This window comes from Chamaea fasciata, unplaced genomic scaffold (genome assembly GCF_029207755.1).
Source record: "Chamaea fasciata isolate MVZ Bird 193981 ecotype frontalis unplaced genomic scaffold, bChaFas1.0.hap1 SCAF_3, whole genome shotgun sequence".
In the NCBI taxonomy this organism is placed as follows: Eukaryota; Metazoa; Chordata; class Aves; order Passeriformes; family Sylviidae; genus Chamaea; species Chamaea fasciata.
The window spans coordinates 32,816,541-32,842,764 of NW_027094088.1; positions in this window are offsets into that span (position 1 = coordinate 32,816,541).

Here is a 26,224-nt window from a genome sequence, read left to right on the forward strand (position 1 = left end):
TTCAGGCAAAGTGGCAGTTCTGCTCTTGCTGAATCATCTGTGACAATGATTAGGCAAGAACACAAGAATAAACATTTCTTGGCAGCCAGGCATCAATCTCCCCTACGAAGTACCAAACCCTCCGTTTAAAAATCAGAGACGGAGTTTGAAAAATGCTGCTCTAGGTGACTTGGTCTGCGTTTGGCACAGTGAACAAGCTGTGCTGGACTCAGGGAAGCTCAGCACAGTCCAGAGAAGGGACCAGCTATACACTCATGATCAGGTGCTTCAACAGAGCAATCATGTAGTCTCCACCATGGTATCTGAACACAGACAGAATAAACAGGAGAGATTTGCTAGAGAGTCCAGTGTGAGGCTGGATGCATACAGAGGTCTGCTGGAAAGCAAAACTGACATAATGGTAGTGTTGCTCGTAGTATGTAGGATTTTGAATATATTTTAATATCTTTTCCAGATTCCTTTGCTTCAGGTGCCTTATTCCTGTGAGTCCCATGCTTCAGTCAGTCCAGGAGGTTTCTGCCTGTCAGGTCCCCATCTCTGTCATTCCTCATTACAACAGTCACCTATGAGAATAGGTAGAGAAACAAAAGGCCAGATGCACAGCTGCACAGATGAGTGAAGCACACTGCAACAAAGGAGAGCAGCTCTCTTTGGACATAACTAACATGTGTGAACTTGCTTGACTGTTTGTAATCCCATTTCTTGTTGCCTGTTCTCACAGCTATGCTGAATTTAAACATAAAGTGTTTTCCAATCACGTGTCCTCTTCTTCATAAGGCCTAGAATCTCTATGTTGAGGCATTGCGAAGAATGGGGATTCAGGGAGCAGGGATGAAGGGGAAGGAGTGAGGGTTATGGCAGAGAACTTCAAGCTGAAGTTACTGACTTCCTTTCTCAGTTCTACCAGAAATTTTCCTGCACAATGTTGGATATGCTGCTTCACCAACATGTGCCTCAACTGGGAAATCTGTCAAATGATGAAACCTGACAGCCCACACCACGAGGTCTTGCTGGGTGTCTCGATGCATATTTGAGAGTTTCTGAGATCCCAGTTAGGCTAGCACCACAGAGAAGCTTTTAACTAACCAGGCTGAAAAGGAAACGGAGGCTCTGAGATCTGGAAACATCATTCTGAGGATTCATGCCTGGCAAAGAATGTCAGTGCTATTGCCAAGCCTATCCTGCTGAACTTTCTGTAAGGTGACCCTTTTTTCTACACAACAGCAAACATCCCATGAGGTGTGAAAGACGACTGCTATTTACCTGCACCAGATTTCCACTGCAAACCAAAACACTCACTAAGTAAAATTTCAGAGAAGTCATGGGATAATGCAAGGAGTGAGTTCAAGGACCAAGAGCAAGGGAAAATTCCAGTTTCCTGTACTATTCTCAATCACTCCTACAGCCATTGTAGATCCAGTAGCAACAGTTGTGTGGCACTGAAAGGCTGAATTTCCTACCCAGTATCTATAACCCAGAATTTCATTCATGGCAGAGAATCACTGGACACTACCTTCCTACTTTGTGCATTGGAAAGCTGAGGTAAGAATGAGGTGCCCAGACAGAAGACAATATTTGCTGTCTGGGGACCCCTCTGCTCTGTCAGGGGATGGGATTGGATTGGGCATGCAGTCAGTCTTTGTAACTCCCTGGTGAAGGCCTTTCTGGCTGTCTTACTTCTAGAAGCAGAAGTCTGGATTACACAGACAGTCCTCTGGCTCAAGAGCTCTTGAGTTGCTCTGTTGGCCCAGCGCATGACCTGTGCAGAGGAATCACAGAGCCAGAGCACAGCTCTCCTCAGAGCCACAGTCACCACCTGCCTATGATATGATCCAAGAGCTCTTGCTCCACTCAGCTCCCACTATGTATTTTGTAATTGTTCATCTTGTGAAGATTTTGACAGGAAGCTTTCTGAGCCAGGGAAGTTGGCTGTCTGATCCATATCTGTGCTCTTGTGACAGCAATGGACCCTACTTTCCAAGCTGGACAGAAAGTGATAGATAGCTCCAGGAGACTCTCTTATCTGAAGCTTATTGAACTGTCTTATGAAATTGCTGCCCCCCAGTCTGTCTGTCCATTGCCTTCCTGGGTTACCTAAGGTGTGTCTCAGTGAGGTGTCTCAGGCCTCCTCCCAAAGCTTTGGTGAGATAAAAGCAGACCTGAACGTGCAATGCTCCCCACGATGGTTAATAAGCTTGGGATGCTGTGCCATGTCTCCTTATACCTTCAGCCATGTATTTCTGTATGCTGTGGATCACTCCTCCCCTCCTTCTTCCTCTCTAGCTCCTTTTCTTTTCATCCCTTCCTTCAGGGATGAATACATAACTCCCCATTTTTTAAGGGGTTATACAACACGTAGAACAACACCCACACAAGCAGTGTTCCCTGGTCCATGCTGGAGACCTCTCAGTGCTCCTACAGTTCCTTAATTCTGACCATCCAGAAGCACCAACAGCTTGTTCTGAGTCAGCTTCCTCTACCATCATGTGCATGCAAATTAAACATTTTTTTCTGCACAGCCCATCGAGAATAACATGAGTGCTTATTTTCTGAGCCATGCTATAGCTGTCTTCTTGGTAAAGCAAAGACAGTTAAAAAAACCCAATCATGCTCACTTTAAATGACTTCTGAAAGAATGCCTAATGGATAAATTATAGGCATATCTTGGCTGTGAAGATGGCACCTTTCAGCAACATCCCATAATGAAAGCTTTGGGAGTGATGACCTGATATGGTGGCATGCTAATGTGAACAGCTTCTCTCAGTTACACATTTTATGACAGGATCTGAAGAGTGACGGATTAAGAATATATTAGATATCAACTGCTTTTCGGATGAGTTTCTTAATACAATAAAATTTGAAGGCAAGCTGGTAGAGTGCTGTATAATCTACAGATATTTATGAAACAGTGAACAAACCTAAAAGGCTGCATTTCGTGAATGTGATTTGGTAATTTTCTAGCAGAGTTACAAAACAGAAAAGATTTGCATTTGGATCATTGTTTTGAAGACTTGTTGCTTACCTAAATCTTGAGCCAAACTCTTTCTGGCATGGAAGTTGGGTGGGAGAAAATTCTCCTGCACCCTGTTTGCACCCCCTGTGCCCTACGCTGGAGATGAGGTGTTGGTGAGAGTTGCCAAGAAAATGAGTGGCAGCATTTGGGGATAGAGAGGCAGAAACCTACGCCAGGACACCTGGGAGGTGCTCTGATCCAGCACATGCACCTCCCTGGCAGGGTGAACAAACATATCAGGAACAGACTCATGCCTTGTCTTTCCCTCGTCTTCTTCACTACTCCAAAACCCAAGTTTTATCTTATGTGCACAAGCAAGCCCTAAAAAAGTTTGCTTTGATACTCTAATTCTGACTGTTGTGTTTTTTCTCTAGGAAAGGAGGGTAAACACAATGCAGCACGAAGGAGGACTACAGCGTAAGTGGGGTAGAAGCTTGGGTAAGGAAGATTAATGCTGGAGAGCTGTCTAGGAAGGGGCCAACATAAATCCTCAGAAAATTAAGTATATGCAAGGAGTAGCAGACAGTGACTATGGGAAAACCTGTCAGAACAAAGTAGCAGTCTTCCACTCTCTCCTACCTACAGACACAGCCAAACGCACAAGAATGGGGTTGGGGGTTGTTCATAAATAGTCTGGCTGCTGTTTGTCAGAGGCAACAGTTGAAATGTCCGCGCACAATTGCTACTTTAGCATGTGCTAAAAATGACAATGGCGTCCAGTCGCAATGGCCCCGCTGAGAACTGTCGTTCCAAGTCACAGTCATAAAACTACTGGTGGGTGGTCTTCATCTCCGTTTGTCCTCATTATCATTTCATTGTGTTTCTGTGGCCCACTGCACCATGGCACTCCCTGCATTTTAAAGCATTTCATTGACGGGGCAGTTTGACATTCATATTTATATGTCCTTGTTGTATTGCAGTGGTTTCTTCTATTCTTGGGGTCCAAGCCTTTTGTGAAATGGTGCGAGGAAGATGTGTATTCAAATCTGGGACCAATGAATTGGGTATTGTCAGGAAATAACAGAAAGTATTGAGGATTTAAACGTCCTGGACCTTATCCTGCTTCTGTGGAACCTAACAGAAAGGTTTTTCTTGCCAGGGACTGAAAGCAGGGTTGTGGAAGAGGTCAGATGGGCGGCACGTACCTGGTTTGGGGTTCAAGAGCAAACTCCCTGGGTTACAACGTTAACAGGAGGCAGTCTGCTCTCCCTTCTCCTCTGCCAGAAGTGCAGAACAAAGCTTCTATTGACTTCAAAATCAGAAAGTCCAAACCCTAATAATATCTCTTTTATTTCTTAATTCTCATTTAATATGCAAGACAAAAGCTAAGCAAAGCTTATATGCAGTTCTGTGACTGGGCAAAGCTTGAGCTGTAAAAGCAAAATGCTTGCCAAACCTGTGAAAAACAAAAACAAGAGACAGCTTACACAGTAGAAAAGGGGAAAAGAGAACAACAAAAAACCCAAACAAACTAGTGAAACCTGAAGATTTACTTCAGTTGTTTTACTTGTGCTCTTGGCTGGTGGCTCCTCTGCTTCAGGAACCGTGGCCAGAGCAGAGATTTGTCCGCTGCCTCCCTCCCTTCCTCAGGCAGGACAGGCAGGGGCACAGCAGAGACCTGACACATGCTGGGCTGCCTGGCCCTTGCTGGAAGGCAGAGTGAAGTGGGCAGGCACAGGAGGCACGTAGGGTTGCTGCCATTTTGCAGGGCCAGCATGCGCATGGCTGGCTTGCTGTGCAGCAAATCCCCCGTTCTACATACATCGGGCTGCACTACACGGCTCTCCCGACTTTCCAAGCTTTGCTTGTTCCAGGCACATAAAGGAGCAGCTGCTGCTCATGTGTGCATGCCTTGTTGCCCAGTGAGGAGTTGAGGATGTTTCTTGGCAAATGGCAAGAGACTTAAGTTTGCAGGTGAAATACCATGGAAGGGAAATGAATGATAGGCCCAACTATAAATGTGAGGAGGAGTTTAAATGCTCTATAGATGACTTCAAAGTACGGCAAAGCATGACTTGCAAATCATACTGAAGAAAGAATAAAATACGTGACATGGGTTTTCTGCAAACCTACCGAAACAATAAACTGCCTGTGGAGAAGAAATCAAGGGGATGGACCAATCTTCTCCAGAAGTTCCTTTTCTTGGAGTGTCATTTTTATATCTGACCACCATTACCAAGAATGCAAGAATTGTTAGAAGAGTCCTCTTAGCCCTACAGGATCATAATTTCCTTCACAAGCTAGAGCATAGGAGCATGTAAGAAAGAAGTGTGCAGGCATCTCACATTGCTCTTCCAACATGGCTCAGTTCTGATCTGCAAGCTTTCAAAGCAGGATTCATCCATCCCCTGTGCTCATTCAGCCCTTGGCCTCAGCTACTGGTGCCAAAAATGAGAGCAATGAGAGCCAAGTGGGATGACAGCTTTTGTACTGTGCTCTTTGGCCCACTAAAAACTGGACAGTGAGACAGCAATAAAGATGCCTTACTCAACCACTGTGCCTGGATCCACAGCAAGCCACCAGCAGCAATAACTGAATCCTCATCCTTTTTGCTTATATAGCAAAGACCTGAGATGGGAGAGGTGGCTGTGGAAACATATCTCTGTGGAGCATCTCTTACATGCTCTAAACTCAGGGCAGGACATGCCTGCCTGACCCTCCTCTGTGAGACAGCGATCATGCCCAACAGAGCTAGCAATAGTAATAGTATTGTTTAAATATTATTTGCCATGGTTGTAGCACTTCTGTTGGTGGATGACTGATGGACCAGCTGGAACTGCACTGAGCACATTCATTAAGCTTTTGGTATATTTTTACTTTTGGCTGTCAATGGTTTAGACTCATGATTTTCATCCCGTGCCTTATTTATGAGCTGTTTGGGTTGACAGTCTCCTATTTGCTACTCACCCCTCATAGTATTGAGCTGATCACCTCAACCACACAGTACCTTGTCTGTTTCTCTCTGGGTAGGTGAAACTTGTCAAAGAGAACAGTAAACAAGGAAATACCACAAACTCATAAACATTTTTGGGTTTCATGTGAACGAGAACATTACAAAGAGCAACCAACCACTCTGACAATAGTCAATGTTCACTTCCTTAAGGAAATATCCAGAAGACACAGCAAGGAATAAGAATTCAAAAAGCATTTAAGCAAATATTCACCAGTCCTGGTTTCTGGCACTTAACCTGCTCTGTTATTTGGACCTGCTGTCTTTGGTTGTGTTGGAGTCTTTCTTGGAGATAATATTAGCTTGTATTTTTAATGCTAGTGGGTGATTTCCTTAAGAATTCTATTACTACTCATGCAGAAGAGGGGAGAGGTTCCCATTAAGGAGACAAACTGATTATTTGGTTATTATTTTGATCTGTAATGTATGCTTTTAACAGCCTAAAATAGAAATTAACTTTGGACAAGGGCAAGACCTACACGTAAAAATGAGACCTGACATTTGAAACTTATTAAGCACTTTAATTTAAAAGGCAAGTTATTTCATCGAATGCAGGTAGCTTCCTCCCATATTTGGAACTGCACAGATGCTTAAGCCTTCCACCAGACTGGAAGCATCACTCATTTTAAAGGTGAATCGCTTCCCTTCCCCAAATAACCTGCAAAAGAGAATCTGTAACAATTTTGTTGTGATTTAACTTTTTTACATTCTGCCTTGATCCATTTAAGAAAGACTGCAAGAACATAAGATTGTTACAAAGGGTTGTGAAAAGATGAATCTTGGAAGAGACTTCACAAGAAAGACTGCTGTAAATCATGTGCAGAGACTGTCTATAGACTGCAGGGTAACATGGAAAGGAAAGAATCCTTCTTCCTAAGTATAGATAAGACAGGTTTAAAAATGGAAGCAAGGGACACCAGAAACACTGCTGCTTTGAATGTTGTGTTACGTTTAGCTGGATTTCGTGTAACACTATGTGTCACTGACATGACTCCTTCAGCATATATTCATAGGCATAAAATTTTGTGCACCGGTATTTCACATTGCAAATAGCAAAGAGAAAAATAGAAACACCCTTCTGAAAAAGTGTCTCTGGGTCTTTTGCTTTAATTTTGTCATTATCAGTACTGGAACTTCTGCCTGTGGATCCTGTTGTAATTAGGAGAGCTTTTGCTGTGCATTGTCTCCAATGCCTGGCTGGCTGCTCAGAGCTTGCTTAGAAGCACTCAGCAGGGAAACAGGGTCATGTTGGGAATCAGCAGAGACAGCTGTGACCCAGTGTTGCCCAGTATCTGGCATCATTGAGAGGGCCCCATTGTAGGCGGGGGAAATGCTCTCTTCCCCAGGCACTGTCACCTGTATCACCGTATGTACACTCTGATAGGGTGCCAACAAGCTCCCCTGCTCCCTCCAACCCCATCCCACCCACTTTTCTGGGATGCTGGTCCCTGCATATCCCCTGAATCAGCGGAATCGTTGCTTCCCAAGAGAATCAAGCTGCCCCAAATGCACTCATCCCAAGATGACTGAAAGCAGCCGTCCCTGCTCTGGCTGTGCATGTGGAGGTACAGGTACTGAAGTCTGGGGTCCAGGAAGGCTCCTTCCAAAATTCTAGGAGTCACATCATGTTTCGAAGGCTTAATTTGGTAATTGGGTAGACCCCCCTGGCCATCTGTGCTGAACGGTATCTGCACTCCCTGGCTGGGCAGAGGCACTTGGCTCCCCTCTGACAACAGCCTGACACCTCCGATTAGGGAGCACAGCCTCCCCACGCCCTGCTATTCCCCCGCACTCTCCAGGAGAGGCAGTTCTTGCCAAGAGGGTGTTTGGGTGCCCAAATCCAGGCCAAAGGGTGGCCAGACGGGGTCACGACAGGAGCTGATAGCAAACACAGGAGGCAGATACATCACTTCTCTACTGCGTCCTCCCACGCTTCGGGGGTCTGTGGGTCAGCAAAGCAGGACGGCTGTGTTCACAGCCAAAGCTCCCTCAGTGTCCACCAAGTCTCTGATTTCAAAGCTTTTGTTCCAGGCCTAGGCATTGTTCTTGTACATGGTTCCAAAACAGCATTGAACCTCAGCACCCAGAAACAGCAAGAAATGTTGGGGGTTTTTGTTGTTTTTTTTTTTTTGTTGTTTTTTTTTTTTCCCATACAGAGGTTTTTTGGACATATGCTTCATGCAAGAGTGTTGTGTCTTCAAAATTATCCTTCTGGAAGGAAGAGGAAGTGAGTGTGGGAATGCCTAGATGGTCTGAAAAAACGTTCAGCGTTGTTTTGATACAAGTGGCCGCATTGCATTTCATTCTGGGAGGAATATTCATGGCTAAGCTCTAAGCCTCTGATTTATAATGGAAATACTGATAGATCCAGATCCATTTGCAGATGCTATTATAATGTTTCATCCTGGGGAGGGGAGGGGGAAGGGAAACGGCCTCCTTCCCTTTTCATTTTAAATATCGGTACACTCTGATATTGGTTTCATGAAGCATTTGGATGGGTCCTTATTCACAAATGAATAAAAATGAGTAAAGTCCTCAGAATCAAAGGTAAGCCAAAACTGGCACCCATAAGCACAAGGCAACCCAGAGAGCCCATCTGCAGCCAAACCATGCAGCAGACCCAGACACAGCTTAAAGGCTGGCAACAAGACCGCCTGCAGAATCTGCCAAGGAACCAGATGCTGTTGCTTCCCAAGCTTGGCATGAGGGTTCCTGATTGCCATCCAACAAAGAGGAAAAAGAGGAATGATATAATGTGGTGGGATAAAACACATCCCACCTCAACCTCCTTTATTGCTCATTGAAAAAAAAATTGTGGAAGATACTACTGGAAATGTATCATTGTTTTCAGAAATACATACATTAGCCACAACAATGGCCTTGCCAAATGGGAAAAGTAGGAGCTATTTAAATGTATGTGCCATTTAAAAAAAAAATAAAATCTTCATATGCTGTTTTGGGTATGGATGTCTTTGTGTCTTTTGTTAACTGTTACAGTGATAACCACTAAAATGAACACAAGTGTGGCAAAAAGCTTCCAGTTTTTTTACAGTAATATTCCACAATGCCCTGTCTCGGCACAGCTGTCTAGATCAGATAGACCACAATGATGGCTACCGAATGTAAAGAAGCCAGGTTTGTAAAATGAGGTGCAGAGAAATAATAAAGGAAACTGTAAATAAAGATATGTGATGAGAAAGACATTATGAAAGAAAAGATGTATCGAGGCATTATACTGATAAGGGCTCTGCTTTTTCTTTAGTTGAACAAGTCTGTTGATGTAACTTGATTTCATTGACATCACACCTGAGGAAAACTGGAGTAGACTTGGCCCAGGCAATAAAAAAAGAAGTCATGAGTTGTGTGGCTGTGCACCTGAAGATATATAAGCCCATGAGGGCGCCATCAAAAATTCCAGTGGAGAGGAGGAAGCAAAATAAATAAGAAAATATATGTAAAACAATATGCTGCAGGCAGGCAAAAAAATAGGAAGCAGTAAAAAAGTGATGTAAAAGAAGAAATAACAAAATACTCGTAGTTACCTGAACAATAACAGCTGTTATCATTACTCTTATCATCATCATCACATCCTATTTTGGAAAATAGCAGGTGCTTCCACAAATGATGTTTCAGGGCAGCTCAAACATATTGACAAATGCAAGTCATTTTTGCCAGAGACTTCCAGCTGAAAGAAATGCATCAGAACATGGTAGACAAACTAGCCCCATAATTTTCATTGTTAGCTGGTTTAGCATAGTCAAAAGATTCAGGCACCTGTTAAAAGAAGGGGAGGTTTCCTACAAAACCAAGGACAAGGGATGCCCTGTCATTCAATAGCACAGTGGTTAGAGCTGTCCCTGCGGACCAGGATACTCAGTTTCAATGAAACCTGTAGGGTTTCACATTTCCCACATCAGGGTGTTGTCTTTACAGGGCTGTGATGTGGCTTCACATCTTTCTGGGCACGGAAAATATTGGATATTAAACATGAGTCCTCCACATTAACAAAACTGTTCTGGCTGCTGTGATACTGGCTCGCTTCTCTCCCATTCTGTCTTCCCATCTTTTACATCCTTTACTTTTCATTAATATTTTTAACTGAAATCCTTTTACTGTAATTGTTTTAGCTTAGGAAGATGTGCCATTTTCTTTACCTCATTCATACCACTTTTATATTTTCTTTCTTAATTCTTGTCTGTTTTGGTTCAGTCTAACTAATTTTAATTCTTTATCAAATCCAGTTATTCATACTTTCAAAAAAATTCAATAAAAAATGCAAGAGATGCACAATCCTTCTTACAACATTTTCAACAGGTTAAGTTAAAAACACTTCGTGAAATATGAGGTATGGAAATACGACTATTGTAAAGAAAGGATCCAAGATAGTGAGAAATAAAGTATATAAGGTCATTCATGGTGCATCTAAGTTCCAAATACATGTTTATATTTACAAAGTTATATGTGATAAATTTATTGTATGTGTAGAATCGCAACTCTTACAAATTTCACTGCCATCCATGTTTATACACTGGGGACTGAAGAAATGTGCTACCATGACAAGGTGCATCTCTCACCTTTGCACACCACTGGGAGATGTTTCCTTTTCTGAAGCGAGATATTTAAGACTAGTAATAAGGAAGGCTTTGGTTTGAAAGGCTGCTATGTGTTTTTATACCTGTGTATGAGGCCTAAAAAGTATTATGATACATTTGCTTCATGGTGAGCATAACTCTCTTCTTAGAGGACAGCATTGCCTACTGAAGCAGTATCATGATCATGGTATCATAGAATGAATTACAGCATTACAGAAAACACAGGCACTAATGAGTACTGAAGACTGTAAGCAGCATTGCCCAAGATTTTCTATTCTAAAATCTTCCTTTGTTATATTGACTTGGCTGAACATTCACCATTTGAGGTAAAAATTTCCCCGATACTTGGCTGTCTCAGGCTGATAATTACAGTTCTTGTTTTGCTAATTTTACCAAATTAAAAAAAAAAAAAAAGGCACCCTTTCCTTAAATAGGGCCCTGTTCCACTAATTGACTGGCTTATGACTTCTTGATGGAAGAAACAGGAAAAAAGTCAGTTCTGGTACCATCATGGTATATCAGCAAAATGCCACGAGTCTGACCATGTTACATCTTTGAAGCAATCAGGTTGGTCTTGTCCGGCAGAGACGGAGTGGTGGCAAGCAGCGAAATCCTGCGGGCAGACGCCACTCTGGGGTGGTGTGCCTGCCTCCTCACCTTTGGTGCCCCTGGCTGCTGCTGCTGCTGCAACACCCCCCCCCCCCCCCCCCGCCCAATTTGGAGAGCGGGAGTCGCCTCCCCAGGCTTCAGCACTACACTGAAACCATAAGAAATGATCTTTCTCTGGGCGCTGCGGCTGCACGGTTAAACGTGGCCTTCACGACGGGATCCCCTGTACTCCTCCAGCTGCCCCGACCACGGCACGGGGCTGTTTGTGCCCAAGGGCTCAGGCAACACCCTGCCCGACTCCTGCAGCCGGGAGGAAGTCGCCGGGAGAGTCGTGCAGGCTGTGGAGCCGCTCCCCAGCCCTCCCTGAGATAGTCTGCCGCTTGGGCACAGCCAGTGTGCCGGTGCCGGCGCCGGTCCCTCCGCCGAGGCCTTCTTGGCCATTGGGGTGTCTCCAGCCGGCAGAGCACCTGGAGAGCTGGCGGCCGGCGGCAGCAGCTGTGGCAGAGCGGCGCTGCCGAGCCAGCAGGCCGGGCAGCGAGCGGCGGGGGGCACCCGAGGGGCCCCGGCCCCGCGAGCAGAGGGAAGAACAGGCTCCGAGTTACTAACAGCTTCCCTGGAAGCCGAGCCGGGGCCGCGGCCAGGGCAGGCAGCCAGCCAGCCCAGCATCCCGGGAGGCTTCCTCGGCTGTCTTCGCCCACCTCTTTTGCTCCATCCAGTGGTGACGAGCCATCTTGGAGCCTCCAGGCTTTGAGAGCGAAGCCGAGGGGCACAGGGTTCCTCAGCCGCCCTGCCTGGGTTTCCTGCAGCCCTAAAGGCAGATGCCCCAGCTCTTCCCTGGGTGCCGGAGTGCCGGGAGCACAGGCAGCCCCACAGTGCAGCCGTGACCCCCACGGAGAACGGCGGGCTTAGGGCTCCGGCACCCCTCGGACTGCAGAACAGCATCGCCGCCTTACAGCCCCGGCTTTTCGTCCCACCAGCTGCCTGACCAAGCCCTCCCTGGGGTGGGAGTGCTGCTTTCTCTGTCGCTTCTGGGGTGAGGCAGAGCAGCGGGAGCCGAGGGCAGGAGGCGCCCCTTGACTTCAGTCTGAGCCCTGCGGGGACTGTTGGCTGCTGGAGTGATCCTAGGCCCCAGGTTTACAGCTGTGTCCAAGGTGAACGCAGCCTGCAGGGCCCCTCTACTACAGCCAGAGCAGCTTGTCAGGTGCTTAAGGTGCTCATCGCTAAGTGCAGCATTTGGCCTCCCGTCATCTGTTTAGAATTTTCTTTTTTTCTTCCTTCTTTGCCTTTTTTTTTTTTTTTTTTTTTTTTTTTTTTTTGGTGCCTGTGACATTCATGTCTGTTTTACCAGTAAACCTGTATTCTCACAATAACCTACATGTTGCCTAAAAGAAATGCACATTGTCTTAGGGCAGGAACCCAGCAGTGAAAAGTAAGAACCTTCATCGTCCCCCCTCTCCCCATTCTGTCCTCTGTTACCTAGGGGCATTTTGATGCCACAGGATAAAAATAAATAAAAGCTAGTACTTCCACTTCCTCGGAGCAGAGCTGATATGGCAGTAGCTCACTGGATGAGAGCAGCTCAGACCTGAAACGCTTTCTTCTCTGTTGGGATCACAGCTTGAGCGTAGGCTTGTTGTGTCGGAATGGGCCTACTGTACCCAAACATCTGAGCTTTCTCCAGCTCCTAGAGGAACATTTTATACTCATTATACATGCAGCAGAATTTCAAAATATGTCCCTGGGACCAGAATGCAGGAGGAGGACATTAAAGGTTAGGAGGTAGTAGGGGAAAAGCAAAAGGAGTGAGTAATCTGGAGTTGCCTGATAACCCTTTGAGTCTTAGCCAGAATTAACCGTATTGAGATGTTGTGAAAAGGGGAGATGCGTTACTTGACATATTGCTAACCAAGAGAGGTTTTTATTGCTTTAGGTACCTTCTAGAAGTAAAAAGAAAAGGATCAGCTCCACATCCCAGGTTTCAAAATGTTATGATCTAAGCACAGGATTCATCACTGCCACCACTAAGAGATCATACATCCTGGAGTGTCATGAGCCATCCATGATTTGTGTCATTGCAGAGGATGATAAATCACTGCTAAAGACATAACAAGCAGCATCATCGCTGCAACACAATAGATCATGATGCATCAAGATCTTTGCTAGAATATTATTTACAGTTAGCAGGGGCTTGGAATGGCAAAGCAGAAGCTGATATTAATCTTCCCTGCATTGTGCCTTTGTGCACACTAAGGGCCCTCCCTGCCCTGGGAAAAATGGGATCTGTAACACTCACTGATGCAATAGCCACTGATCGCATACAATGGGGCTGAGAGGGATTTTATATATAATCACGTGTATATATATATTTATGGAGAAAAGGAGCGACCGCAAGAGCAAGCGAAGTCCCATTCTTCAAAGCTTATGCTGTTCAGAACCCATCTGTAAATGCAGACGTGTTGAGGTCTCTGTTCCTTGCAGTAACCTTGGGGAGAGAATTTAGTCATAAAGCATGAACAGACAAGTGACTTACTTGTTTTCAAGAAAGCTCCAAAGGTCTGGAAAAGTCTTAGGAGTTCTTCCAGCTCTCACCCTATTCAGCACGTGCAAAGACTTAAACAAATTAAGCTTTACTCCCCAAACTACTTTGGGAATAATTTTAAGGGATGTGTTAAAGCACTGCTGGCACAATTAATGTTTGTGGGGGGTTGGCCTTAAAAATAAAATTATTCAAAACTCCCATGCCCCCCAAAAACCCAAAAAACCCCCAAACCCAGACAATTCAAATTCTGAAATTTACTACCAGCTATTTTTATAGGAGATTCTCTGGAAACAGACTCTCACTCTGTCAATCCAGTCAAGTGTTTCTGAGGCACTGGGGACTGTGAGTTATTTCTCTTTCTTATGCAGGACATTGCTGATTTAGGTCACATCAACAGGACTAACAGTTCCATTTAAAGAAATGCTGATATGGATAGAAAGTTGTGCTTTTTTAAAAAAGAATACTTCCTGCTGGAAGGAAATCTGCATTTCCATACTGTTGATGACCTTTTTGACAAAAAAAAAAAAAAAAAAAAAAAAACACCCAAACAAACAAAAAAACCACACCACAATGCTTTACAAGAGTCTGCCCAACTCCAGGCTTACCCTGTTAGTAGAGGAATACTATCCCTCTTCTGCCATCCTAAAGACAAAAGACACAAGTAAAGTGCCTTTCAGTTTTATATCAGTTACTCATCCTGTGTTTACTTCATGATGTGAAGCTGAACCCTCCCCCAGACTTTAATTGAGTTAAATCATTGCCAGAACCTTTTAGGCTCCCTCTCGCACACCCTTCAATGTGTGCATCTCTGATGAGGCATGTGAGCAGAGATGCACTCCCAGGACGTCTGGGCAGCAAGCCACCTACCTGTGGGCTCTAAATATTTCCATGAACTATATTTCACTTGAACATTTCTTTCCTGTTTAGACTATCATCAAAATTGGGGAGGGGAATGGGGAGGAGCCATGAGCAATTTACTGGAATATATACAGGCATTCCCCAGATTTCCCATCCTCCTGCTTAATTGGATATTATCCCTCATTAATGACTCTGTGAGAGCCTGTAGAGTACTAATTGTCTGCAGTTCCTTTCTCTGTCCCTCCCCTCTCTCCTCACAGAGATTAGTCTTTTGTTCAAGTTCATGAAGTTTAATTTCTGTTCCTCTCATTGAGACGGGCAGCACATCCAACCTTTGTTCCACCAGAGCCCTCAGAACCTGGTGTCACCTCCCTGGGATGTTGTCATAGGATAAGGGGAAAACCCAAAACCTCCTCTTGCTTCATTATGAGTCACCAGAGCCCAGCTATGCCAATGCCCCCACTGCAGCCCAGCACAGCCGTGACCCGCTGCCACCTTGCGCACCCACCATGTTCCTGTTTCGCGTCCTGGGCAGGTCAAAACCCAGAAGGAGAGTCAGAAGTTATCTGAGCCATTCAAAAAAAAAGCAAAGGCTGGGTGAACATTTGCAGCATGTCACCTCCATTTATCTTTTGAGGGGCTTGTGTTCTTTCAAAGTGAAACAGCTAATCCCAGAAGAACAAATAAACAAACAAACAAAATGTAAGTGCCTATTAATCAAGTACTGATGTGAAAAACAAATGGTTTTGAATGGGTGAATTATTTTGCATTAATGGCTGCCTTGGTAAGATTTTGGCTGTTTTTTTGGCATTTTTCTGAGTGGTATCTCGCTAGGATATTTTAGGTCCATATATTTAAAGGATGAAAGCCAGTAAGCCTTCCCCTGGCACTAACAAATCCCCTGACATTATTTTGGGTGTGATAGCCTGTTTTGACTTACAGTCTACTTGGTCAGGGCCAGGGAGCGTTCCTGCCATTGTCCCCCTCGTTGCTCTGGAGATGCTGGTCCCTCAGGCTCGTCCTTGTTAGTCTGCAGCGCTGCCGGGAGCCATCGGGCTGTGACCCCAGGGCCTGGCAGAGCCCTGCCAGGTCCGGCCATTCCTGCAGCCCTGTCCCACCGTTGCAGGCGCTCAGGGAAATGGGTGTCCTTTCTCTTAGACCTTCTTTGGGATTTCTGCCGTGCCTGTGAAGCACAACCCTCCTGTCCCAGTTGCTTTTGTGACAGGAATGCTGAAGCCAAAGCCTGGACTGCGTGAGGAGGCAGGGGGACTTTTGCTGGTGTTTTCAGCGGAGTTCAAGTGGCACTGCCTGCTTTTTGCTATCCTGGGCACCTGCTAGCAGAAATCACAGGTACACTGCCCGTGCTCACTTTTTCCACTCTCCTGTAACTCTCCTGCAACTCTCCTGCTGCTACAGCCACAGGCTGACTTGCTGCTGCCTGCAGACAGCATGGAGTGATACAGACCTTGGCAATATGCAGGGAATATGACTCTCTCTTTTAACCACTGCTACACAGGGAAGCCTCCCTTTCCAACAAGCATCAGATGACTTGAAGGCAATTCTTCAGGAAGACCTTCTATAACAGGAAATCACAACTTGAAAAAAGAGCAAACCTTTTAAGAAAAACAAAACCACAGAATTGTTTGCTGCCTTTCTGCTCACAAAACTGAACAGGTGAAGGTGATGGTAAGCTATTTGTCCCAGGAGCTGCAGGCTCTCCAGTCACTAAGTCAGCCTGAAGTGGTTCAGTGTCCAGGTCATCCCAGGACACTGACAAGGTGATGGCAAATGATTTGGCTCCCATCCAGAGGCCTCATGTTTCAGGCTGGTCTGTCTGTCAAGGAGGTCCTGCCAGTGCCTCGTGGCTATCCATCCGTTCCACCTCAGCCAAGGTCAGCCCTGCCCGGGCTGCAGGCACACCTGCCACTTTGGTCCCTGGTTTCCAGCCCCAGCATGGCTCCTGCCCCAGCTGCCAGGTCTGTGCTCCATGCCTAGTGCTGAACAGGTCTCTTGAGTCTTCCTCATTGCCTTCCAGCCCCTGGCCACAGGGTAACACCACAACCAGAGCACTTACAGCTGCTTGGGCATCATCCCATGCTTCCTGGGATCTGTCTGCTCCCCAAACTCTTTTGTTAGGACAGCAACATCTGGGCTGACCATTCTGCTTTTGCCTGATTTAAATGTGGAGAGAACTTATTTTTCTGAAGATGACAGACAGAAAGGCAGACCTTCTTCTCACATATACCAGTGTGGAACTGCCTCAGTTCCAGCAGTTCAGGACACCTGCAGCAGGAGCATTAGTGTTCCTCACTCTCGTCCTGAGAAATATAGGACAACAGAGACTACACAGTGGTTAGAAACTCTGCTATAAGGTCTGACCCATTTTTGTCCTCCAAAAGCAATCTAACATCTGCTCTCAGTATTTCTGTGTGCCATTTCAGAAATATCTTTGGAAGAGCACTGCTAATTCATGCCCTGCCTACTTTCAAATCATATTATTTCAGACTCTAGTTTATATATGCTTGGGGATGGATCTTTCTATAAACGAAAACTTCCACTGAATATTATCTTGGGCATAAATTCAGTAGCAAAACGGACTTGCACCCGGAATTTAAATCTCAGCTCGGTTCATCTGTCCTGCAGATCCTGCTGCAGCTAAGTGGGAAAAAAATCTTTGTTGTTCTGTGCTGAGGCAGTTTCTTGGAGCCTCTTGGAGGTGGTGAGGAGAAAGGACTTGAAAAAACGTCTCCCACTGCTCTTCAACCAGTGCAGGCGGCAGGCAAGGCAGACCCATGGGCTTGGTGGGGCCAGGGAATGAGAAGCAACAGAGATGCCAAACGCTGCTTCAGTGTCAAGACTTGGAACTGATGAACAGAAATCCCTGTGGTTAACCACCAAGGGACTGTCTTCGGCAGTGTAGAGTCAAGAGGAAGAGGGGCTTGACTCCATTACTCAGGGGCTTTCACTCAAAAAACCCCAAAATCCTTGTAGATCCCCTGTGCCAACATGAGGTCTGGGAGTCCTGGTGGCCCTCAGAGGCCACTGCTAAAACTCTTGTTTCTGAGTGAGAAGTTTTTGTTCTGCAGATATTATCCGCCAATAAATATTCCTCTAATTGGAGAGCCATCAAAAATGCTGGCTCTGCTTTAGAGTCCATCTTTGACCTTTACCACTGTGAAATACTTTTACTGATATTCCACCAGAGGCTATAAAACATCTGGCCTGACTGTGCACCAAATAGTTGGAATTTTCTAGCCATTTCAGTTGGTGGCATTGACCCCAAACAACAATTTATCTGCACCATTTATGAGTCCCCTGGAAGCTGTGGGGCCTGAGATGCTGGGGGAAGCTTGATCCATTGAGCAAACCCAGTCCATGCCTGGGAGGATGGAGAAATCTGATTTGGAAAGAAGAACTCCAGTCTTAAAAAGCATAATGCAGCAGCCTTCAAGGCAGGGCATTGAGATTGAAGGGTGTCTGCCCTTGCACACACCCTTCCCGCACCGTGTCACTGCTGGGTGGGAAAAGGCAGGAGGGATGTAGATGGCCAGGCAGGGTGACACCAGTTCCCCCTCAGAGGCTGGGTTTCCCTCCAGCGTGGCTGTGCCCCTGCCCCTCCAAACACCTCAGGGGCCCGAGCAGTACAGAAGGGAGCCAGGTGCAGGGGTAATTTACTCAGACAAACAAAAGCAGTGACTTTCACCAGGCCTGAGAGCAGCGGCGAGGGGAAGACACCTGCGTGTCAGCAGGTGGGCTCAGCTGCTGCAGTGCTGCACTTGCTGCAGCTGCAAAAGGCACATTGCTGCCTTGGCTCAGGGTACCCCCAAAATATGCGACCAGCAGATGGTGCTTTGCCCCACACCCTTGTTTTCTGACACTGTCCCTTCCCCTGTCTCTTCTCCACAGACCATGGGGCTGCTGGCTGGTGAGGCTGAAGCGGACTGGACATCATTTCAATGTAATTTTCTTGGAGAGCAAACAGCACTTGACCTTGTTTCTCTCTTGGTGGGCTGCCAGGAAGGTCAGCTGCCCAGCAACATTTTTGGTGGTGGAAACCATAGCGGTGAGGCATCGCAATATGTTCAAACTCACATCTAATTCCCTGTGTGTTCTGCTACAGATGAATAGACAAAAGACCTCCTGGGCAGAGAGGGGGGCCCTGCTCCACCAGAGTTTGGATTTTTCACTGTCATCCAAGCAGAGGATCCAAACTCCAACAATGAGCTCCCTGCTCCAGACGAAAAACATTTATAACCTCTCCAAGCCAGGCTCTGGCAGGGCAATACAAACTGTGAGCTCCACAAGCTAATGACCTTGAAAGTATCCATTTATCTTGGCCTTTCCCCCCAGCTTGAGATGCCACAGAAAATGTGAGGCTTGCTTTCTTCTTTCTGTTACTTTTTTTCTTTTCCTTTTTGAGCAAGAGGGATGAATATTCAGGGAGTGCAGGCAATATGGAAATTGCTCAGTTTCATCTCTCTGGCTTGAGCTCAGCACTGAGACCCCAGTGGAAATCAAGACTGAGGGGCAATTGATCCTGGTATTCTAGGAGGGCAATCGGTGGCAAAGGGACATCACTGTTTTGCCTCCATTATCTGATTGCTCTGCACTGCCTCTTCCTTCGTTAACCTTCATCAATAAACAATATTTGCAACCAACAAAACCCAACCCTTTGAGCCCGTTGTTCTTATTCACAAAAGGCATCTCATAACTTGGTGTGATGTGACAGCCTGAACTGCATTTAAATCCAGACAACAGGTTAGAAACGTCCCTGGAACAAATGGAGTTGGTGCACTGTAAATGTTATTTCCTCAGGGAGAGCTGTGACTCCCTGGAGTGTTTTACTTTTCAAAGTCGGTGTCTGTTTTCTATGCATTGCCACTGTACGGAAGCCATTGCTTGCCACAGCAGGGTGCTCCCTTTTTTATGGGATATACAACTTGGGTGTAAAATAATCCCACATCATTTCCTTTGGTGTTCAGTACAGACAGCTTAAAGTGAAAAGGGAAGTCACACAAAGCAGCTGACAACGGGCACAGGCAGAAGCTGCTACTAGGAAACATCCTTCTACTTACAGGGGAAAAAAAAATATTGGCCAAGATGTTTTCTGATTGCTGAGTGTTTTAGTCCTCTTACAGATGTGGTGGGATCCAACCGCTTTATTTGCAGATATCCTGCAGCAGATCTGGCTGCTGCTCTGCAGCACCTGCGGGCTGGGGCCTGCCTCTCACCTTTGTTCTCAGCCAGTAGAGCTGTCTGCTGGGAAGAGCATTTGGGCTCCAGAGAGAATTTGCTGGCTGCTGCCTTTGAAGCAAGCACCAGCTCGTGTTTCCATTTTAGGCATACATGTAATGTACATCTTTGCTTACTGGGCACACTGCAATGCAGTCCAGCCTCAGGAATTCTTGGCTTCCCTCTGGATTTTGATGACTTTATAAAAGGTGGTGTTGCACCGAAGGGGTCCATGGTAGTCATCTCGTGACTCACTGCCAGCAGGATGGAGACTCATGATGACTTATGAAGAATAGAAGTTTTATTCCAGGAGACACACAGCCAGAGCTGCCTGCCCAGTGCCATCATTGGACACAAAGGACCACACATACCAAGGAAACAAGACTCAGTGTGACTCTGCATTGCAGGTAAAGGCTTCCCATGCCTCCATGGGCCAGATATATGTTTTTTGGTAGGCCAGGGAGGTTGAGCCAGCTCCTTGTACTTCCTATGTCCCACCTCAAGTGCCTGGCTCTCCAGGTGCTGAGCAAACACCATGGATCAATGGATAAGGCTCAGGTCAGTCACATAGTTCAGCATCAGCTTTAAGCAAGCAGTTAAAAGTTTGACAGTATTTAGGGAAGTAATTCAGGGGACTGGCACAACCAGATTGTCTTTAGCTTGAATATAGCTATCAGAGTCAGGCTGCTTTAAAAGTACCTTTATGGTACACAGGTTTAACTATTTCTTCAAAAATAAAAATCCCATCACAGTAAAAGAAATGCAGAAGCCTTTTTGAAGCTCCTTAACACAGTGAATAAGAAGTCAAGAGTTGATTTACACAACAGAGATATACATATGTACATATACGTGAGTGTAGATTTGCATGAAAAGCATTTGCAGAGAATTCTAAAAATAAAAGACATTTCAGAAGTTTGTAGGCAAGTAAATCTTTTATGTTTTATTGCTTTCCTCCAATTAATAGTTTAAATTAAAACCCAGTCCTCCTGTCTTCTACAGTCTGCAAGCCAGTGAACCACAGACTTTCCTACAAACGCCTCCTTATAATTCCTCCACTGAAGGAGCAATCAGGAACTCCCACTGCTACCAAAATGAAGGTCAGTAAAGGAGAGATGCCTTTGTCTCTAGTCTTGCAGCTCTCCTAAAATGAAATTCACCCCTTAATTTGGAGGGCAATTTTCCTCCAAGGAGGGTAGGAAAATGATAATAGTTCCCTGTGAAACACTCACTATTTTAAGATGAAAATGTTTGGAGCTTTGAGGTATCCAAGCAGAAATGGAAGGAGGTTGGAAACCAGCTCTTGTGAACTGTGTGCTCCAAATACTTGAAATGATGCTTAACCTCAAGCTTAGGCATACCCTTACTCCACTTAGGTGGAGTGGCTCTCCTGCTTCACACTAAGCGTATGTTTAACTGCTCCTCTGGGTCAGGGCCCCAATTAGCACACCAAGATCTAATTTTATTCTCAGTTACAGCTGCATAAGACAATATTAAGCAAACCACTTTATACCAGTAAAAAAAATTAGATTAAGTTTTGGCTCAGTGTAGAAAGGGAGAGCACGACACAGAAAGAGGTATCTTGTTGGATTTTACTGCCTCTGTTATGTCCATAGCCTGATAACTCTTTGTCCTCTTAGAAACATCTCTGCTCCAACCTTCTGTCTCTCAGACCAGTCTAATTTCTTCTGCAAAACAGCCTCTCAGCAGAAAATGTTTGCAAGCCAGTAAGAAAACGCCGTGACCATGGATCCCCCAGTTCCTAAAAGAGTGTTAGCCAAAATCTACACAAATCCATTGGTAAAATGCATGTCCTGCACTTGTGTCCATGAGTAACCACATTAGTGTCACTGTAATCTCTATTTCATCATCCTCCCCTTCTCCATCAAGCCTTTAGATCTTGGTCCCAGTGCTTCAGACACCAGGTCACATTACTCAGAAGTAATTGACTTCAGTTTAGCTTAAGTGTTTTCTTACAGCCCCTTTTAGCAAAGCACCCCTTTTCGATGAGTTACACCAAATTACCCAGAATTACACTAAATTATCCGCTTACAGATAAATACATGCTTTGGTGTTTTCCTGAACAAAATTAACTTAAACATGAAATCAGGATTATGTCTGAGAATCTTCCCCACCCAAGGTGCAACCTCTTTGGAAGATCAGCCCTTAAATTTTGTGTACTCCAGTATAGGCAGCTGCCTTCTGCATGCCAGCTTCAAAGCACCTCACACGCTGCTGGATGTGCAAACACCAGCCAATGCTAAAGTATTTAGTTTGCCTGTCATTTGCACCTGTAAAAATCAGGGGTAAATCCAGGTGAGATTATTGACGAGAAGTGAGTTGCTGGCCAGTTCAGTGCTCCTAGCTTTCCTGCTTACTTGGGGCTGCAGCAGGACTGGGAGATCCCCTCAGCACTGCAAGGCCATAAGGTTTGGCCAAGGACCCCAGAAGGCTCAGGGATGGCTTTGGCCAAGCATCCAGGAGCTGGTATGTGTCAAACAGGTCCCAGTGACTCCCACTGTGGCTGAGAGGTGATGAACGCGCAACTTACGGCTGACATGTGGTTGACCCCAATCTGCAGAAGAAGCCACTCTGATTTTTAAAAATATAATTTTGTCTTCATACAAGAAAAGTAGGAAAAAGCAGCATGAACTGAGGCACACTTCAAGATTAACAAAGCAGAGTTCTTGTTTGAAGCACTGGCAGGAGCCCAGCATCTCTCAGGGCCAGGCACTGGGGTCAGTCCTGTCTGGCTGTCCCTGCCAGGGAAGGACAAGGAGCTTTAAATTTTATTAAACATGGTTAATTTTTTTTCTCTTAATGTCTTACCTTTTCTTCTTTTTTTCTTATTTTTTTTTTGCAATTGGCATTTGTGGTTGTGCTATGCAATATAAGCCAGAGGGTTTGTAGAATTACTGGTAGGACAGCGTTGATGTGGCAAGCCAAAAGTTTGAAGAAAAATTCATGCATGCAGGCTCCTAAATATGGATCTACATGGTTATTTTCAGCCAGAGTCTTGCACATCCATAGTTCTGGGTTAGAAAACATAAGCCCCAGGTGAAGTGCATTTGGAGGATCTCTGCCATCTGATGTGAATGAAGACCCGTGTCACAAAGTCATCTGTATGACCTACTTGCTTCTCGCCGCTAAGGAATTGTCCAGGACTCATGTAACAACTTCAAACTCAGGCACATTCCTCGAGCTGTGTGAGGAAGCTTGCACATTGCCTGACCACATTATATCTGCCTCTAGGCAGTGTTATCACTCCTTCCCTTCCATATGCTTAAGCAGAATTTTTACAAAAATAAATGAAATACATATGTACATTATGCAAAGAGTGTTCTTGAGCCGTGCTATATTTGGTTTTGCATGATACGTATCCAGCGTGTAGACCATTGGCACTCGTTTTTTAACTGTTAGAGATAAGCAGAGTCACAGTAAGCTATAAAAGAGTGTAAAATATGCAGGGCCTGATTCTCCGGCTCGCGGAGGCCCCTTTACATCACGCTGGCACTGCACTGGAGTCTAAAAGCAAATGCACATGTGACTGGAATCCACTTTCAGGCCCTTTTATACTGCCAAAAGAGCTTAAAGTTGCCTGAATTCAAATGAGACTCAGATGCTTGTAGTACAAGCCGGTAGCCATCATTAAAAATCTTCATTAATGCTGCTGCCCCTCTGCCCCCCAGCAGTGGGGTGAGCAGCAGCAGTCGACCCTGGGCATGAGGCAGTGCTGGAATATTGGGGAATACTGTCCCTGTCACTGTCCCTGGAGGTATGGGGCTGTTCCTGTGACCAGACAGAATGAGATGGATGCAGTGGGTGCCACCATAGGCAGGGAGATGCAGGGGCAGATGAACAGGGTGTGCGTGGGCAGCTGAACAGGGAGGAGTATGTGGGGCTGAGTACCCCACTTTCCCCAGACGGCTCCATGTCCAAACTGGGATCCATATCGCCTGAGTCTCCCTCTTCATGGCTAGTTTTTCTCCCTACAAAGAGCTGACACAGAACAAGCTGTATGTACAAGTGCAGGTACACCCGCCCTTAGTTTTAATCATTCAGCGCCAGCCAAAGTGGGAGGGACAGGAAGGCTCTGCCACCTTCCCGCTCTCCCTATGGCAGCCGCCTCCACCTCGGCCCAGGTTGGATCCAGCCACCCACCGTGCAGGCTCTGGCTCCGAGCGCCTCGCCCCAGGGCCCAGACACAGCCGCTTCTGCATCCAGGAGGGAAACCAGAGCTGCTGGCTCGTGACTGGCGCACAGATCACCAGTTCATGACTCTCTCCTGTAAAAAAAAAGTTGGTTTGCATTTAAAGTGTTGGGGGAAAAGGATTTTTTTTTTTTTCCTTTTCCAATCCCCAAAGTCACATGGCCAGACTATTTTAAACATTCCTGGCTATTCCCCCATGCACCAGCTCCCTTGGCTGGCACTGGGGTATTCTCGAAGCTCGGGTAGGAGAGTAAACTCTGCATGTATAATTTATCCATTGTAAAGGATGCAAAATCTACTGGGAACAGGAGGGGATAAGAAAGAGCGAAGACACTTGTGGATGCCAAGAATTCCAAGTGCCAGACCTTGCTAGCGCTTTTCCAAAATGGAGGGTCCTACACGGCTCCCGTTTAGCTAGAGCTGAGCCTAGCCTTGCCTGCTGTGTTGAGATTTGGCAGGCTGCAGCTCGCCATTGTTGCGAGCTCTCATCCAGGCAGCGGTGCCAAGCCTTCCCTCCGGCTGCAGCCCTTCCAGCGCGTGCTAATCCCCTAGTATCTGCCTCTCCCAGATCCAGCAGGGACACCCTTCAGAGTTGGGGAGGGAGAGGGGAGTGTCCTCTCTGCAGAGAACCCTTTCCCAGCAAGCCTCATGAAGAAGCCCTATTTGTTAACCCGAAGAAATTGCCGCTATCAACATAGCAGAGACATTACAAATAAGCAGGAAATGCATTCACCCCTGGCTCCAGAGCTGGGCAACTCAGCACTCGCTCTCTCACCAGGGAAAGCGAGGATGGCATGGTGAAGCTTAACTTCTCATGCTATCTTTAGTTTGCAGTTTCTCCTCTAACAGCCTGCCTACATGGTGAGAGCTCATGGGAGACACAGGTCTCTCCCTGCGCCCAGCCATCCCGTGGGCAGTGTCAAAGTGGATGCAGCCAGAGAGGGGTGTTCATCCCAGCATTCCCAACAAGAGCAGGTTAGAAGCTCTGCACTACCAGGTGGCCCCACAGCACTTGGGCCCCTCTCCCCTTCATCACCTGCACCTGGTTTAAGCATAAGAGGCAGCTGCCTGCCCCTTCTCTTCAGCAGAAGCCCATGAAAGCTCTCATTCAGGGCAGGAGCCAGGGGGGCCACAGCCCCCAGGCACCCACAGAAGGATCACCTTGCAGCCCCCAGTACACAGCTGAGGCCAGCCCACCCTGGGGCTCAGCTTTCATAGCCATGGGGGCTCCAATGCCATGGTTGTGCAATTGCTGTAATTGTGTAGGTTTTCATTTTTAACCCCATTCAACACTGACTGGATTTAGCAAAGTGTGAATTTTGCAAATGCAGTCACTAAGTTCTGGATGCTGTCCCTGCACCCTGGCTTCCATCCCAAAGAAATTCCTAAGGGAAGATATGCCACAACTCACCACTGCATCCCAGACTCTTCAGGAGCAAAACAGGGTCCAAGTCACTTGGCCCTCCTGCTGAGCCCTCTGTTTATTCCTGCAGAGTGGTCTGAGCCTGGTGCTTTGTGCAAGCCACAACAGGGTCTTACCTGTGGAGTGGGAAAGCATGGGCTTTCTGGAACCGCAGCAAAGGGCCAGCTCCAACCCTGCGTGGGGATAACCAACACCTGGGCTACATCAGAGAAGCTTCAGGAGCTGGTGAGGGGCCCCTCTCAAGAAGTGACCCCTCTGCACCATTGAAGCCCTTGACCCTGAGCAGGATGGGAAGAGCCCATGTGAGTGATTTTCAGAGAAGATGGCTCCTTGTGCAAAAGAGGTATTATCTCAGAGCAGCCTGTGCCCACCTGCATCCACAGATGCTTGAAATTTTAAGACCAGAGTGCTCCTGGTTTGACCACAGGGGTTGGAGTTGGCTTGAGGCTGCTCCAAGGCATTGATGGCTTCCCTACAAGAGGGGCAGATCAGTTCAGCCTCCCTGTCCTAGCGGGGGTAAAATCTGCCTTTTCCATCTGATGTGATCACCACCTCCCCTCAGCAAAGCATCTGTTTTTTTCTAGCACCACCACTGTGGTTCCCCAGCTAGACATGAAGTGGTGGCTTTGGCCACATCCATGCTCCATGGGCCTGCCTGTTAGCATGCATCCCAATGTTTTAGACAGTTCATGGTTGTCACAGGTGGAGTGGGAGCTTCAGACAAAGTTTAATTAAAGAGGGCCTGCTGCTGAGTCACAAGGGGCCGAGAGGACCTCCTTGCTTTCTAAACTTCTCAGAGAG